Genomic DNA, 16563 nt, shown 5'->3' on the forward strand with positions numbered 1-16563 from the left:
AGTGCAACATTATCACAGCCAAAGCAACAAAAACAACAACACAGATATCCAGCAAACACACTGTTTCCCATCATCTCTGCTTCCTGTAGAATCAGGTCTTTGTTGTCTTATTGTTGACAACAGGATAATGAGCCACTATTTCTCAAAATAGTGTGTGCTTCAGTGTTACCATGGAGGCATCTGTGAGTAATCATGGTATGGGTCGCGTTTATGTGTACACACGAGCAGTATAGTGTACAATCGACCTTAACCTCACCATGTTTCTCTATCTGCTGAGGCCCTGTGAGTCTGTTGCCTTTTACACGGCCCTGAGGGCCAGCTGATATACATCCTCAGCTCAGTGTTTCATCAGTGGGCTTATCTAGTGCAGTGTCCCAAACATATCAACCAGGGTAATGAAAAATTCATTGTGTCAGTTACTTTGTACAATTGAACACATCCATCATCTCCTGATACTTTGTAATATTGTAAATCATGTGGCCGTCCAAGGCACGAACCCCCCCACCCCCCCCACCCTCCCGACCAGGCAGACCTCTTTGTAATGAATATTGACTCGTATTGCGTTAAATTCATTCAAGCAAATCAAGCCTTTTAAATGTATGAAGCCCATGGTGCCCCACTCTGGTCACAGGCACCAAAGTGTCAGCATTAAATTTCTTTCAAGGTTTTCATTTAATTTTCAAACAGTGTAGAACCTGATGTTGGGAACCCCATTACCTGCTGACTGGACTCCTGCTAAATTTAACTTCCCATCCACAGTGATAGCTCATGTGGATTTCTTTCCTCATCCCAACTATTTGATATCCTCTTTCCTTCCAGATTAACCTTTATGGCCCTAATAAATGGTCTATATTGACATCAAAGGGATGGGAAGATGGCGCTGTGCCTTATGGGAAAGGGAACACGGGCCTGCTGAAAGAGCCTGAGCCCAGCTCCCCTTCTCACCTAACAGTAATCGTGGCTGTCCACTTCCAAATTATGCTCTTCTTTGTCTTTTTAATTAAACTCCGGTGCAGTTTGGAGGCTATTTGACCTTTGCTGCCCCCTCTTCATGGGGGAGTGCCGCAGGTCATTTCCATGCATATATTAATGGCCCTTTTCCTCTTAGGCAATGATCCTTAAGGCTTTACAGATTAAGAAGAGGTTTAGGTTTTGGAGTATTACCCATTTTTAATCTGTTATGTGGGAAGTTCTTTGATAGAGAAAAAGCAAAATGTTTTAGACTTTAGTGAAAATGGGTGTGGGAAAGTGTATTTTAAGTGATTGTGTTTTGTCTGTAGCCATGATTAACCTCCTGAAGCAGCTTTGAAATTGAGAAAGAAAAAATACTTTTCCCCCCTCGATGCTCTGTATCTGCTTGTTTCAGTGCCACTGAAGGTCCACTATGTGATTCCCATTAGAAGTTAAACATTTATATCCAAATGATGGTTTAATTTTCCATCAAAAGGACGTATTGTATTGTTTTGCGGATCATGTATACGATGTGTAGTTCCTATACCTGAAGGAAAATTTGGTCCAGGCAGCTGAAATAACCGGATCGGGGTTACAGAAAGATCGTTGTGGTTCTTAAATGTTTATTTGTAATATATAATTATATTATTGTGTTTCATGTTTCTGTTGTAAGTGACGCTGCCACTAAAACAGGAATTTGATTTGTCACATGCCAAACTACAATATACTGTAAGCAAAGCAGTTGAATGAGGATCAAAATAAATTAAAAGGATTATTTTTTCTATAATGAAAACTATTGCAAAATATGGCTATAGTCAACATTACTGTGAAAATATTCAAAACAATATGTGTGTGTGTGTGTGAGGCACCACATGGGGAACAGTACTCCAGGGTCTTGACTCCACGACGTTGGTTTTACGATGATTTAGGAAAAGACAAAAAAGAGCACAGGTGCCATCAGCTGTCAAAGGGCTGTGTGCACATAGTCTGATCATGTGGAAGAAAAGGAAGGAATTCTTACTTTTAGTTGTACCCCTGCTGCACTTTGCAGCAGCAGCATCAGTCCCTGTGATCCGTCGTCCTCCTCAGTGTTGTGCGTGGGTAAAGGGCCCTCTGCAGTTACTGCCCCCTGCCTCGCCTGGAACACACCACTGGCTGCAGTGCCACCACATACTTGGCTGCCGCCTCCCCTCTGCAGGCATGTGAGCGCATGATAACAGCCCTGTTGTTTGACACACAGTGATATGTGGCACCCTCCCCCCCTGCCCCCACACCTCCACCCCCTCCCCACCCCTCTCCTCAGCCCCACAGGCTTTGGCACACATCGGTTTTGTTTTGTTTCGGGGCTGTGTGTTTGGGAATCATCCACAGTTTTCAGCCTGTATACAATTGCACGCTCATAGTCAGTCCAAACAAAAAAAAAATCCTCCTCACCTCTGGAAAGTTGAGAGTGTGGTGGACGGTAAGGTGTAGCCTGTCTGATGCCTGAGAGTGAAGACGGCCCTCTCTCCTGTGAACCTGCACTTCTCTCTTTTTTTAACCATTGATGCTAAATAGCTCCAAGTGACAAAAGCAGGTGTGTTCCGGCAGGCGGGATGCATGCATGATTAATGTGTCCTGGCGGAGCAGATGAAGACAGACAAGGGTCTGGCTTTGTGCCTGCCAGTGAGCGGATGGAGAGAGGAGATGGGGCAGAGGAGGGAGAGATACAGAGAGGTGGAGGACAAAGAGAAAGAGCACCTGTTAGTTAAACAACCCTTTCCAGAAAGACCTTTAACCTGTGTGTCTGTCTGTGTGTGTGTGTGTGTGTGTGTGTCTGTGCAAACACAGTGGTTACCAGCTGAGTGAAGATCCAAGCAGATGTAGCTGTAGGGCTGAGAGCAGCTCGGAGACCGGGGCTCTGGTCTGGGATCAGCTGAGGCCGATGAGGCTCAGGGCGAGGAGGGCTGCTGCTGCAGATTCACAGAGGCAGCGACTGTGACCTGAGAACTCCATCTCTCTCCCTCCATCCACTCAGCTCGGGGGCTCAGCCTCCGCACACTCACTGCGAGTGCTCCAGCAATAGCTGTGGGCTGAAGCCTCGACAGGACCGGGGATTAGTTTAAACTCTGAACATGTCCGCAGACTAGAAAAGAAAGTATGTGTGTCAATTTGCAGCGGTGGGTCCACGTCTGCAGCACTGTGGCTAAATCTGCAAGTGCTGTTCATGCGTCCAGTTGGTCCCTGTCTCTCCACGGGAGGCGAAAAGTGTCACTGTCAACACTGAAATGTGAGAACAAAGGGAAACTGTGAACTCTCTGCATCACCCAGGCGTCTCAGTTAATCTGTAAAACTTCAATATGAAATTTAAAAAAAAAAGAGATACAGAGAAACTGTCTTGGGAACATGTGACATCACTAAAAAAGTTATGTAACAGGTCAAGAAACATGATGGACGATCAGACTTATGTAGAAACTATCCACTGTCCGTCGTGAGCATCCCTCACAGTTAACAGAGCAGCTTCCTGCTTCTTCCCTGAGCTCCTGTTTCAGGACAGAGAGGAGAATTTGCACTCTGAAATTCTGCTGAAACACTGCGGACGTTGTCCATCGTAGCGGTCATCCTGCTGCCTCCTCGTGTCGGAGGTGGCGTCTCACATTAAGGAGGTCCCCTGGTATGGTTAATGGACGTGTGGGAGAGGGAGTCAAGCTCTATTATGGAAGCATGAAAGCAGCACGTCTGCATGTGTTACACTGAATCTGAGCTGCAGTCAGTCAGCTCAGCTGACAGGTGGTGGTGGTGTGTGTGTCTGTGTGTGTGTATGTGTGTGGACCTGGTGGTGTGTGTGCATGTGGTGGGCTTCAGCCAGGCCTTCTGTGCCACCCCTGGTTAATGAGGCCTTTATGGAGATGAAGTGGGGGGTGCAGGAGAGCAGGATGTGGAGACGAGAGCTAGCGAGGGAGGCTGGAGCTGGCTGCAGCTGTTAGAACAGTGAGGGGTGGAGTGGGGCAGTGCTGTGGAAAACAGAATTTCAAAATGCTGATTGGTTGGTGTCAGCCCCACTTACAGGCGTTATTTGGATGGTATAGGCAGAGCTGTGAGGCCTGTGCTGAACCCCTGAGCGACTTCTCAATTAGTGGGCGGCCTAGCGGAACTGCCAGACACTATTGTGCACCCCAACACAACCCCCCCCCCCATCCAGCGGCTGCCTCCCAGGCTGTGTGGCAGCCAGATCTCCAGTGATCAACGCCGGTTAAGTTATTCAAGTTACTGAAAAGCATTTTTCCGACTCTTGTTTTCATAGCGCAGAAGCTTTGCGAACATAACGTGATGCTTTTGAAGTTGTTCTCTCCTCTGCGATAACCACGGCGCTCAGAATGGAGGCGTTTGATGCTCTGTGATGGGTCAGACCTGAATCTCTGTGATAACACGCGCCACAGCGAGGAGGGGAAAAGAGCCTGGCTTGTGTAACCAAGCTGAGCCAGCTGTAGTTGCTGTGCTATGCTTGTGTAAAATGAGATGTAAATGCGGCAATTTTAACAGCCTGATTTATTCATTGGGAAGCCGAAAGAAAGAGAAGAATGCTAATTCTACACACCGCTCTGCCCTTGGCCAGGGCACATCGACAAACAAGTCACTCAGCAGAGGAATTAACAACTTCATTAAGTTACCTGACAGCGCTGGCACATCCAGCCCCTGCATCACTTTGTCGGCGCCGGCTGATGCAAGAGCTATCTTCTGCAACAGAAGGGGCCAGAAATACATCTCAGGCTTAATATGACCCAAGGAGTGTGTTAGTTTAAACTTCTTTTCAGGTATTATCTCAGGATGTTTGTCCCAGTGACGACCCTGACAACTTCAGGAAATCACTGTGGCCAAATAGACTCATCATGGTGATTATTACGATTGGTTTTGGGGGTATAAAAAAACCCAAAAAAATCAGTGTGTTGCTGAGGTCATGTCTGTCTCGGGTTTATCTGCTGTGTATCTGAGCACGTGGTGGTGAGAGACCGGAGAACACAGCAGTGGCTGCAGAGAGGCTGCTGCTGCCGCTGCTGCCGCTGCTGCATTGATTGCACCTTCCACCAGTTTCCCATATGCTTTTAATCTGTGAAATGCTTAAAGAGGCAATCAAAAGCTGCGCCGTCAGAGCAGTGTCCAGGTGATTTCTCAGCCACCTACACTGCATTAAGAAAGTCTGATCAACGGGTGGGGAGAGGCGGGCCCTCTGCTGCACACAGACAGAGGTGGTGGGCTGCAGAAATCATCCTGCCAGCTGGCTTCGCAACATTTCACGCAGGCCCAAAAATAACAGCTCGGCTTTATTTTCTCCGTGCTGCGAGGATCTGACACGACGCCGTGATGCAGTTTTTCTCCGTTCTGATCAGCACGGAGGATGGGATCCGATTATGTCGATGTGTTGTTAGATTTAGACGCTTTTTAAAAGATCAGTGGTAACACTGAAGAGCTTCATTTAGCAAAGACTGAGCATGACTCTAAAAGCATGATCTAAAAATAATTACAGAGTAAATATTTTATATTACATTATGTTTATTCTTGACATTGAGTTTGCTCGGAGTAAACTCACCACTGAACACTCAAATCAATGTTGCGTAACGCTTCATGTGGACTGTCCACCCGCAGAGAGTTCACACAGTACGTGTTACGTTTCAATGGGTTTTTAGATTCAACAACTCAACTCTTTCTCTAACCCTAACTAAGAAATTGTTGGCTGAATATTTGTATATGTTCAACAAAGATGAATGAAATGATACAAATACAGCAAAGCAAAACTCGAAATAATTTTCTACTTGAAACAATGCAACTGCATCTGTCATGATGTGGTATTTAAATAATGAATAATTTCTAATGTTTTGTTAGAAACGTTTAGCATTTAGCTCTGAGAATGATAAACCCATAACTGATTGACAGAAAATTAATCCGCTGCAGTTTTGCTAATTCGTTATTATACCAAACATCCCCTGGTTCTCAGAGTTAAAGCTTTTATACTATTATATCATAACAAATTGAATCTTTCTGGGGGGTTTTGACGGTTGATCTCACCGAGAAAGCTATTTGGAAACGTAACCTTGTATTTTTGGTATTTGAGGTTCTTTTTAGAATCAGAAGCAAAAAACAAAAAGTGTAATTAGTTTTTTTATACTTTAAATCTGAAGGCAAAGAAGCATGCAAATATATAAATATATACATATATAAAGTTTTTATTGTTTGATTCTAAAGTCAAAAATGTCAAAAAAAACCCTGAACATTAGACTTATTTTTCATTTTTGATTTAAACATTTAAAATTCAATAATACATGAAACTGGTGTTACAGCTGAGTCTGTGTCCACCATGAAATGTTTCCATGAGGATGCTGAGTAGATGAGTGCTTATCTGAAAGAAAGAAAGCTGGGGTGCCCGACAGTATTTAAACACTGCATATTTCTGTTCAGTTTCCAGGCTCTGTGGGGTCATAATTTCTGATGACCTGTGTCAGATATTACAATCTGCATTGTGCCTTGTCTCAGTTGACTTGTACTCGGACAAAAAAAAAAAAAAAAAAAACTTCACCTAGTAATTATCAGGTACTTAGGCTTTTAACTCACCTTTGAAAAGAGAATAACACCAAAACATATCAGGGGTCAACAGAAGCACATGACCTGTGACCCCACTCTACCTGGAAGCTGAATAGAAATAAGCATCTGAATACCATCATTTTATCCTTCTTTCACTCGTTGTAAAGACTGTGTGGTGCTAACAGTAACAACCACTTACACAAAGTAACATCGTAGCAACTGCCCCCCCCCCCCCCCCCCCTCTTAGATTTAATTTTTTTAAATTGAAAAAAAAGTACACCAAGTGATCGGCCGTGATACATTATTGAAAATGATCTTGTGATTGTTGATAAATGCAGAAAAAAAAAATTAATTCAGTCACTAAATCGTAGCTGATATACAGACCATCTGAATGTTTCACCTCCTGAAATCCCACATTACGTTGCTCTGAACACGCTTGGTTTGTGTAAAAACAGAGGAAATCAATCAACAGCCTGCTGAAGTGGTGTCGAGAAGAAGATACAGTAGTTTCCACCAATTTCCTTGAATGACAGAATGAGCCGCAGTGTTTATCAAAGAGTAACCGTCGGGAGGAAATGTTGACCTTCTTTTGATGGCAGACGGTTTAGGTGTTTCCTCTGATATGTTGCAGATAGCGTAATAAGAGAATTGGGATGAATATGAAAAGATGCTGCCGCTGACAGCTTGTGACAGTTGGCTCGGAGGCAGCGGTTGGGAATATTTATAATTTTCCCACCCATGTCAGTGTTTCAACAACGTGTCAATCAACCGGATTTCACCTGATGGGCACTGTGTCACGGCAGCATCCTCCAGATGCTGATTTGGAGGTGTAATAACACGGTTCGGTTTGGGGTGTTTAGAAGCTGCACTGCATTTCTTTTCTGTCAAAGATTTTTTTTTTTTTTTTTTTAAACTATTTAATTTGAATTGATTTGACCATCGAAAGCAATAACAGAAAGTCGTGGTGCATGTTGTTGTGTGCATGTTTTTTTGGGGGGGTTTTTTCACATGTTCTTCCACTGAAGTGTAATGTTTGCGAGCACGTCATTTGCCTCCAAATTTGTTATATTTTTCTGTCTCTCTCTTAAAGGTTCAAATGGCAGAAATTATAATACAAAGAAATGTGTGCGTGCACCTCTGCAGCTTCCACCTCGGTTTGCGGTTTAATGAGACGGCACATAGATGTTAAAAGCTCTGAAAGCACACTATAATTGTTATGTTGTGCTTGGGAAAGCTTGGCTGCCATTAACCTCCCAACACCACAGTTCTCTTCACACATCTAGCAATTACCTCACCAATAATGCCCGAGCTCGCAAATGCGTGTGTTCTGAAGTTCTGTAATTAAATTGGGCTTTTCACATGTAATCTGAAAATGCTAAGAGGTCAAACTGGGTGCCGGCAATCACGAGTGATTGAGTCTGAAGGAGGGTCACGCGTACTGGAGGGTCTGTTTCCATCCAGCGCTTAATTGTCCTGATGAGAGGGGTCACATTTCCTTAAGGGGAGGTTAAGAGTGGGGTGCCTTTGTTTTGTTTCCCAAAAGCACAGAAGGAATGTCGCTTGATGGAAAAAAATGATGGGCTTTCAATAATAATATAATTTAGCCTGCATTTGAAGCGCAACCTTTATGATTTGGGGAGAAAGCGATTAACCAAAGCTCAGTGGTCTTTTGTCATTTCTAATATCTAAGTGAAGCAGCTCCACAATTAATGAATGACTGAAGCCCTCTCAAGGTGATGAACGCGGCTGACTAATCCCAAGAAATACGCAAAAGTCTGTATGTTTGGATGAATATGATCAAGGTTTTTTATTATTAATTTTTTTTTTCTTTTTTACATGACTGTTCCTGATATCTCACATTTTAAGTATAGAATTACTATCGATTTACTTTTGTCATTAATTGTTCTTAAAGGTTCACAATTATATAAGTTTGTCTGGAAATGATTTTAACACTTTCAGTGTGGCAGTCTGAGCCTTTTAATCCGCTGGCAGTCGTATACATGTCTGTCTGACCCACTGCCCTGTTGTTCTCTCAGTAAACTAAGCTATTGTTCTCTTTTTTAAAAGCAAAATCTAAACCAACTGAGTCTGGCTGAACTGGTAACCGCTTAATGAAAACACCTCTGAAGTGACGTTAGGAAGCAGTTTTATATTTTCCGCCACAGATGGAAAAGTCATGGTGAAGCTGTTTGCTGTAATGTCAGCTCGTCACTCAGATGGGGCGAGATGTCAGTTCTGCAGCACAGTGTAGGATCAGGTTATGCAGGTTGCATTTAAATTCAGTCAAACAGATAAGTTCTCATTCATTTAAAGTGAAAAAAATGAAAGGCCTGTTCTAAATACAGCATCCTGCTATAGTTAATGTATATAACACAATATACGAAGCACCACTGAAAATAGCCTTAAAGACAGTGTTCAGCTGTTTAAAGGTCCCATATTTTACACTATTTTACAGTGTTGATATCCATAAGAAGATATATTTGTGGTTTTAAGAACCAAAAACCATCTCAGTGTAGTTTTACATCTCCTCCCTCAGGCTTCTCTCTGGAGCTCTAGTAACAACAGGTCAGTCAGCCAATCAGAAGAGAGGCTCTGAGCCTCTCTTCTGATTGGCTGACTGTTTTCTTGGTGATCAAATAAAAATATAGCAGATTTCAGGTAAACACTCAGAGAAACCAAATCCTGCAAGGTTGGATGGTGGGTCCAGGTGGGCGGGGCTTGGGAGAGGCTGAGGGTGGTGACTGCTTTGTTGTGACATCACAAAGTTCCAGAAGTCCTGACGGCTGGTTTTAAGGCTCAGTTTCTGAATACAGGCTGTGTGCATTTCTCTGTGGACTGAGGCTTTGATACTTTCACAGTATTAATATAGAACCTAGACCTGCTTTATGATCAAAACACATCATGGACATCTACCTTTATACTGTGTGAGACCTTTAAAAAAATTGTCTGCGTGCTGTTTTAAAGGAGCTGAGAGCCACAGGCAGGGTTTGTTTTGTTGAATTTGTTATCTACTGTATATTAAATAATCCACCCATCCATCCATTATCTAGACCGCTTAGCTTTTGAGGATCACTGGATATAGAATAATGCCTGCTTGAAAGTCTCATGTTCTTATAACTGCACTGCTTCCTTCTCGTGTTTCAAAAGACACGAGCTCTGTTCATTTCTAAAGGAGACACCAAAATTACCTGCACCCTCAGATCTCTGCATTTGTCTCACTGTCCTGGAATAACAAGGACACCATTTTGTCTCTGTGCGGGACACAACACCACTACTTTCATTTCAACTTAGATGCCTCAGTTCAGTTGCCTGGACACATTATTTTTTTGGACCGTCCCCTCCAGTTGAGATTAGCTAAATTAGCTGTGAAGAGCAATGACTCGTGGGACTGTGCATGTTTGGTGCAGATAATTGCAGGGCTAGTGTGCTACAGCTTGGCACCCAGCTTGGGATTGCAGGTGGGTTGGCGAAGGGAAGTGCCTATCGAACTGCACATCTGGCCCCTGTGGGGGTCAAAATCTTTCATTACACCCTTTCTAAAATGGACCCAAACACAGCGCTGCCAAAAAAACTGTGCTGAAAGCCTTTCCCTGGGTACTTTGTTTTGAATACACTTTATAAAAAAAAAAAAATTTAAAAAAAGAGTTGTTTCTCATTTAACAACAGAAAACTTCCGCGATGCCTGGGAGAGGAGGTTAAAGGTTAAAGGGTTAGGGTCAGATTTGCTTTTGTTAAAAATCAAATTTCAAAAGATCTGACGATGCGCTCACTTTGGATGAAGCTAATATTTGATTAAAGCAACACAGGACATGGCTGCCACCGGTAACTTCTCTCGTCTCCTCACAGTGTCAGAGATACGCGATGGGCAATGTTTTCCAACCTTTTCAAGGAGTTTCTATAGGAGCTAATTAGGCGGCTCTCTACGGCTGCACTTCAGGTTGACAGTTCAGGGGAATGTTCCTCCGTACGGCAGTCTCTCAAAAAGCAGGCCATAATTCATCATTAGGATATCAGAGTCCAGGTGCAGATGAGAACTGATAGAGCCGGCAGCCAGGCAAGTCGGGGCACTCAAGGAGGAAAATCTTATCCCAGGGACAATTCCCAGGTCATGCCCGCAGTAATTGAAATAATTTTGCCCCTAGAGTTGTTTAATCACTGACAATCACACATGCAGGGAGGACTAAATTGAGCAAAGCATGAGTCTGATTACATCTGCCACCCTTAACTGTCTCCTCTCCCCCGACCACCACGGTTCCCATCAGCACCTTGGATTTCTGCGGCCCCAGCTTTCAGTTTGTGTTCCCCTGCTCTTGTCAAGATTTTCCTGTAATGAAGCACTGATGGGCGAATCAAATCAATTACCTCCTGCCTCTCTCTCGTCCCTTTTGTGGACAGACTCCTGAAACTTTAGCTCCTCCTCACTGTGATTAAATTCCGAGTGGGACGCCAGCGTAGCTCCAGCCAGGGTGGAATCGTCAAACGGACAAAGCACAATCCCATTATAAAAAAAAAAAAAAAAGCCTACGTTGAGATGCAGCAAATCATTTGTCCGTTATTAACCCTGAGCCTGTAATTATGCAGATTGCCATAGATTTTCCCTGGGTGCCTGGAAGTGAGATCCAGGTGTTGTTCTCAGTGTGGCAGGCAGATGAGGGAACGGCCGTGCATTACTGAACTTGCCACATTCATCATGTTGACTGATGGCACAGGGAGTCGGTCCCCAGGTCCCGGTGGTTAATGTAGTGGGTAATTAACTGTCATTTGCCTAGTAATAGGCCGATGATCAATGGTTTATGAGGAAACAAATTCTAATCCAGCGGCTGATAAATGCACGCCGAGGCTGGAGCAATTGAAGTGGTGGGAGAGATGGAGGAGGTGGGGGTTGGGGGCCCGGGAAGAGGAGGGGAGAGGAAAGCAAAGCTCCACTGTAAATAGGTTCACATAGGTTCCAAAGTTTGACCAAAAATATGTTCAACAAGATAGTTTTAAAGGGGGAGTTCACACAAATTACAAAATAAATAAAAATGTTCTCTCTCCCATAGTTTAGGTTTTGTCTCCCAGATTTCTGCTCCTACCTCAACACAATGCAGGGATTCAGTTTGTGGTGAGCAGCCTCCCCATCACACCCAGTAATCCACAGAGCACAACTTTCAACAGGGCTACGTCTTCATCACAACATAGTTACCGTGAAAACGTGCTACCGTTGTTTGCGCTTACTGTCTGTAGTGCTGAGGATGTCTTGTCATATCAAGCAACAGAGAGAAGACCCAGCTTCAGGTTTGAGTTTTTCTTTGGGAGTGTTTTGGCAACGTAGGCACAGTAACAACACATCCTTTTAGTGTGTTGGTAACCATGGCGCGTGCTAGTTGGCTTTAATGTTCTATTACAGTCTACAAAGTTGTGTGTTACCAGTTGGGGAAGTTGTGTTGTGTTTGGAGAGTGAAGCAGAATGCCTGGCACCTCTCAACCCCCCCTCGACAGAGACCCCCCCCCCCCTTAATCGTGGGAAATCAAGTGGCAGATTTAGACTGACTCTGACTGCGTCTTTAAAGCTGCTGGAGCTTGAGTCGCAGTAGAAAAATCAAATATTGACATAAGGTAAAAAACTAAAGGACGGACAATGTCTTTATTTGCTGCACGAGAGTGTGCGTCTCTTTATTCACACATAACAAGACACAACAACAACAACAACAACAACAACAACAACAACAACAACAACAAACCAAACCCGAAACCAAGTCCAGGGAGATTAGCCCTGAAAAGCTGTCTTTCTTAAAGTGACGGTGTCACCCTCTCCACTGAGCTAACACAGCAGAGAGCACAGAGTAACGTCATGTAGAGAACATACAGCCACGACCAATTATGGGGAATTATGTCCATAGAGTCAACAGCACATATATATTCTGAGAGGGGGCTGTGGGGAATGATTTGCCTTGTGCAGTATCTGGGGCTCTGTGTATAAAGTCAGGGATTATTCACTTATTTCCTACACCCCAGTAATCTGGGTGGGTGGGTGGGTGGGAGAGGGGGGGGCGGGTGTCAATGTATTTTTGAATTAGTTTGACAAAGATGCAAAAAAGCTTTGGCATGACACCACTGCGTTTTCCCAAGGCAGGCTCGGGGGGGGGGGGGGGGGGGGCACAGTGCACACTCAGACTGGGTTTTGGGGTCCACTGGGCTAAAGCCTTGTGGAATAATTTAATTGGTGTCTGTGTTTCTCTCATCAAATAGGTAGCACTGAGCTGCACCAGGCGGTAAATGCACAGCGAATGCCTTTTGACTGAAACAAGGTATTGGGCACTGACTGCCTCTATTCTCTTTCAAATTCAGATTTGAGCAAAGCATGAATTTAAATTTCATGTTGTATCTTCAGCCTCTTTAAATATACATGCTGTCTTGTCAGCGATGGATATGAAGTGTGTGTCAAGCTCGCTATTCTACATATGTTATTCTGTTTGGGTTTTTTTCAGCAGACCCACTGTTAGCAGCCTTCTAGACATGGCAGACAGCTGCACCATTGTCAGCCTGAGAGAGACGCCTTCAAAATTTATATATTTATCACAAATTAGAATCCAGGGCTAAAAGCACTGAGTCCCAGGCCCTGGGTCTTCCACACAAGGCCTCTAAAACCATCATCCTTGAATTGGGTTTTTGCCTGCGCCTTTGAATTCATTATAACCAAACCATGCTTAATTTTCCTCCTCCCTCGAGAGCCATTAGCGTCTGTAGCATCAAACTGGCGGAACGATGAAAGACGAGTGGCAGGTACGCTCCATCTATCTTCCCTCCCCACAGGGTGAGCCACAGCTTCCTGCGTGCAGTCGGTTTGAAGAGTGTTTGCCACACAGGAGCCCAGCAAGCCGGGGCTGGCTGGATGCTTTGGCTGCCACAGACGCAGTGTGGGTAAACCTCCGAAGACCGTTATCAGCACTTTCTCAGCTCAGCTTGTCAGAGACAGGAGAGAAATTGTTTGATTTGAGGAGGCGATGTAAGTATTCCCATAAGTCAGCACAGGTTAGGAGGTTTAATCATTTAAAGCGGTGGTTAAAGTGGCACAGGAAGGTATGGGATGAATTATGCAGCAAACAAGAAGTTTGGAAATGTTTTTTCAGTTTTATCTTATTGAGTGGGTCCTTCACACTGACTGTATATACATATATATACGTGTGTGTATGAGCTTTATATATTTATATATATGTGTTCATGTTATATTAATTTTGAGAGAGGTGTTGACTCAGCTGTATGATAATTAGTCGTTTCTGGTGCTTGTGTGTCTGTGTTACTAGGCCCACCCTCACTGATAGAAGTGGGGACAAACACCTGTGTGTAAAACACAATACAGTTCAACAGCACCACAAACTGCAGCCTCCACAATGATAACTTTAAAAAGTGAAATGTTGGTGGTAATATTTTATTTTATTTTATTTTTATTTCATTGAAAAAAGGAGGATGCAATTTAACATAGTTCTAACACGAAGAACGACACTGATGTGTTGAGAGTTTATAGCTGCTGCTGTTCTTCAGCTCTTGTCCCAAGTTCAGCTCTTACATGTACAGTGTCATTAAAATAGTCGAAGACCAGACGACGACAACAACAGCAGCAGCAGCAGCAAAAACAAATCAATCAGACAAACAGACAAAATGCTTGATATCGTACAGTCAGATGTACAGTCTGAAAACCTCACACACTGCCACCTCTGTAAGAAACTCATATGATGATATAATCATTTATAACTCTCAGTGAGACTCGGAGTCTGAAGGCAGACAGACCACTGCAAACATACGCTGATGAACCTGTTGTCACAGCCGTGTTCACAGTGACATGCTTCATATGGATGACTGGAAACAGGCGCCTCAGTGTTAAAACATGTCATATTAGACTGATGTCTTGTTATGAGAACACTGTCATTTATACGCTGAGTCCTCCATGTTCCCCAACCTTTTCACAAAAGCCAATCAGACTCTGGACAGCAGGGCATAAGGAAGCAGTGGGACGTTTCACCCAGGGTCTACTTTTCAGGAAGAGGATGGAATATAATGTAACATGCATCTGCTGTCACAGGTTCTACTTTTATTTCCACTGTTACGTGGGCCGCGAGGTCGGGACTGGGACACTCGGCTCAGGAGAGGATGACTGAGCTTTCAGGGGCTGGTGGCAGGTGTTTGTCAGGGAGAGCCGGGGATACCACACAAGGCCAGACAAAGAACCTGGACTCCTTGTAGCTTGTATCTCTTGCTCATGTTTGTCGGTTTTTTCAACAGTGTAAATATTTTACCAAAGTTCTAAAAAGAACCAGGTCAGGTTTTTTTTAAGTTCCTGCAGTGGAAGGGGACGGACTGTGATAGACTGCTGCTGAAACCACCCCTGTAGAGGAACAAAGTGATTTAGAACTCATGAACTGTCCCATATTTGCAAACACTTCAACCAAAGAGTTGGGACCTTGACTTCTGTCCATATATTACTTGTCTATTTTTAATTCATATTGTGATTTTATTAAGTCTTCTTGTTGTTTTTGGACGTAGTTTACGAGCACAGGCAACCACACTGACATTCATCTCACCAGTCCCACCAGCAGAGCACCACTGACTGAATGTGATGTATAGAAAAGGATACCAGTCTGAAACACACCATACCGGGCTTATTTACTGATTCAAGCTCTCTCTCTCTCACACACACACACACACACACACACACACACACACACACACACACACACACTAAAAACACTGGATGTTCACAGATACAAGGACTTTTCACCCAGGATGCTTCGGAGCAGAGTGGTGTGACAGTCGCTTTCGGCAGCACAGGCCAGCTTAAATTTGCAAGAGACGAGAGGAGCGCGGACAGACACGACGCACAGTGAAACAGAACACCGTTTTGATTCGAGCTGACAGGCAGAAAGCTTAAAACGTTGCTTTTTTACACAAATGCCCTCCATCATTTATAATCCAGAGCCTTGAGTGTGCGCCATCTGAAAATGATTCAGGTTACTGGGAAGACAAGGACACCCCCCCCCCCCCCCCCCCCTTTGCACAGTGAGAGGTGGCTGCATTATGACTCTTTGTGTCGTAAGCTGCCATACGAAGTGCTGCTTGCTATGCTCAAGCAGCCAGGCTCATTATCTCACACTAAATCTATCATTTCTTGTTCTTTTTTAAAAGTTTTTTTTTTTGTAGATCAATTACTTGGCTTTGTAAGGAGAGAAATCATCATTTCATCTATTTCATGTGAAGCCCCTCCGGCAATGCACGTTTGTGCAGAAAAAGAGAAAGGACAAGCAGCACCACAAATGTATCTAAATTTAAATTGCTCAAAGGAAAAGTCATAATTCTTTTAATTAAGTCGCCACTAATCCATCGAATTGGCCCTGGATGTTTTCACCCACCTACCATGTTACAAGAGATATCCTTCATTGTCTCATGGCGTGTTGACAGTGGTCCTTAATTCTGTAGGTATTTATGAGGGCACAATCTATCTGCTTCCTTTGCCTCTGGGAAACATACTTTCTGAAGGTTAATAAACAACCCTGCATATCCCAAGCCCTGAGATCATTTATCAGATTGCGATCTCTTACAGACTCTGAGAGTGGCATGCCGTTTTATCATTTTAACAACGACGGCTAAAAGTGCCTCAAGAAGTCCGCCTAATAGGTTATTTTGTTATATGATTTCGTTATCAGATTTTTTTTTTTCCCTTGCTAGCCTAGTCTAGGTCGCTGTGTAGTAACAACCCAGAATCCCTAATGAATACTCACATTAATGTCCCTGGAGCAGGCGAAGAAATAATAGGGTCCTCCCAGGGCAGTAGCGCTGGCCATGTCGCATCTATTTCTATGGCACAAGCTGTGGCCCTGCTTTTTTTTTATTTCCACTGTGCCGCTGTAGCGCAGCTCTGTCCAGCCTATTTTTGTAAGTGATTAAGAGACCCTCTCCGTCTCAGCAGTGCATGTTTGGTGTGCTTATCACAATCTCTTTGACAGCTGTCGCTCTCTCGTGCTCGGAGTTGACGTGCTCCTGCTGCTCCGTCTGGTACAGTATCCAGGAATTAGGGGACGC

At 43.9% G+C, this 16563-nt stretch overlaps 1 protein-coding gene across 3 annotated transcripts in view; it reads left to right on the plus strand.

Moving 5' to 3' along the window:
- lmo3 (LIM domain only 3) overlaps window positions 1–16563 on the plus strand; it is a 50307-nt gene that overhangs the window by 20337 nt on the left and 13407 nt on the right. The gene's annotated exons all lie outside the window — the stretch shown is intronic.

The sequence above is a fragment of the Trachinotus anak genome, unplaced genomic scaffold (assembly GCF_046630095.1).
Source record: "Trachinotus anak isolate AG129_WGS33_773 ecotype Australia unplaced genomic scaffold, CSIRO_AGI_Tana_v1 ptg000018l, whole genome shotgun sequence".
NCBI classification, from domain to species: Eukaryota; Metazoa; Chordata; class Actinopteri; order Carangiformes; family Carangidae; genus Trachinotus; species Trachinotus anak.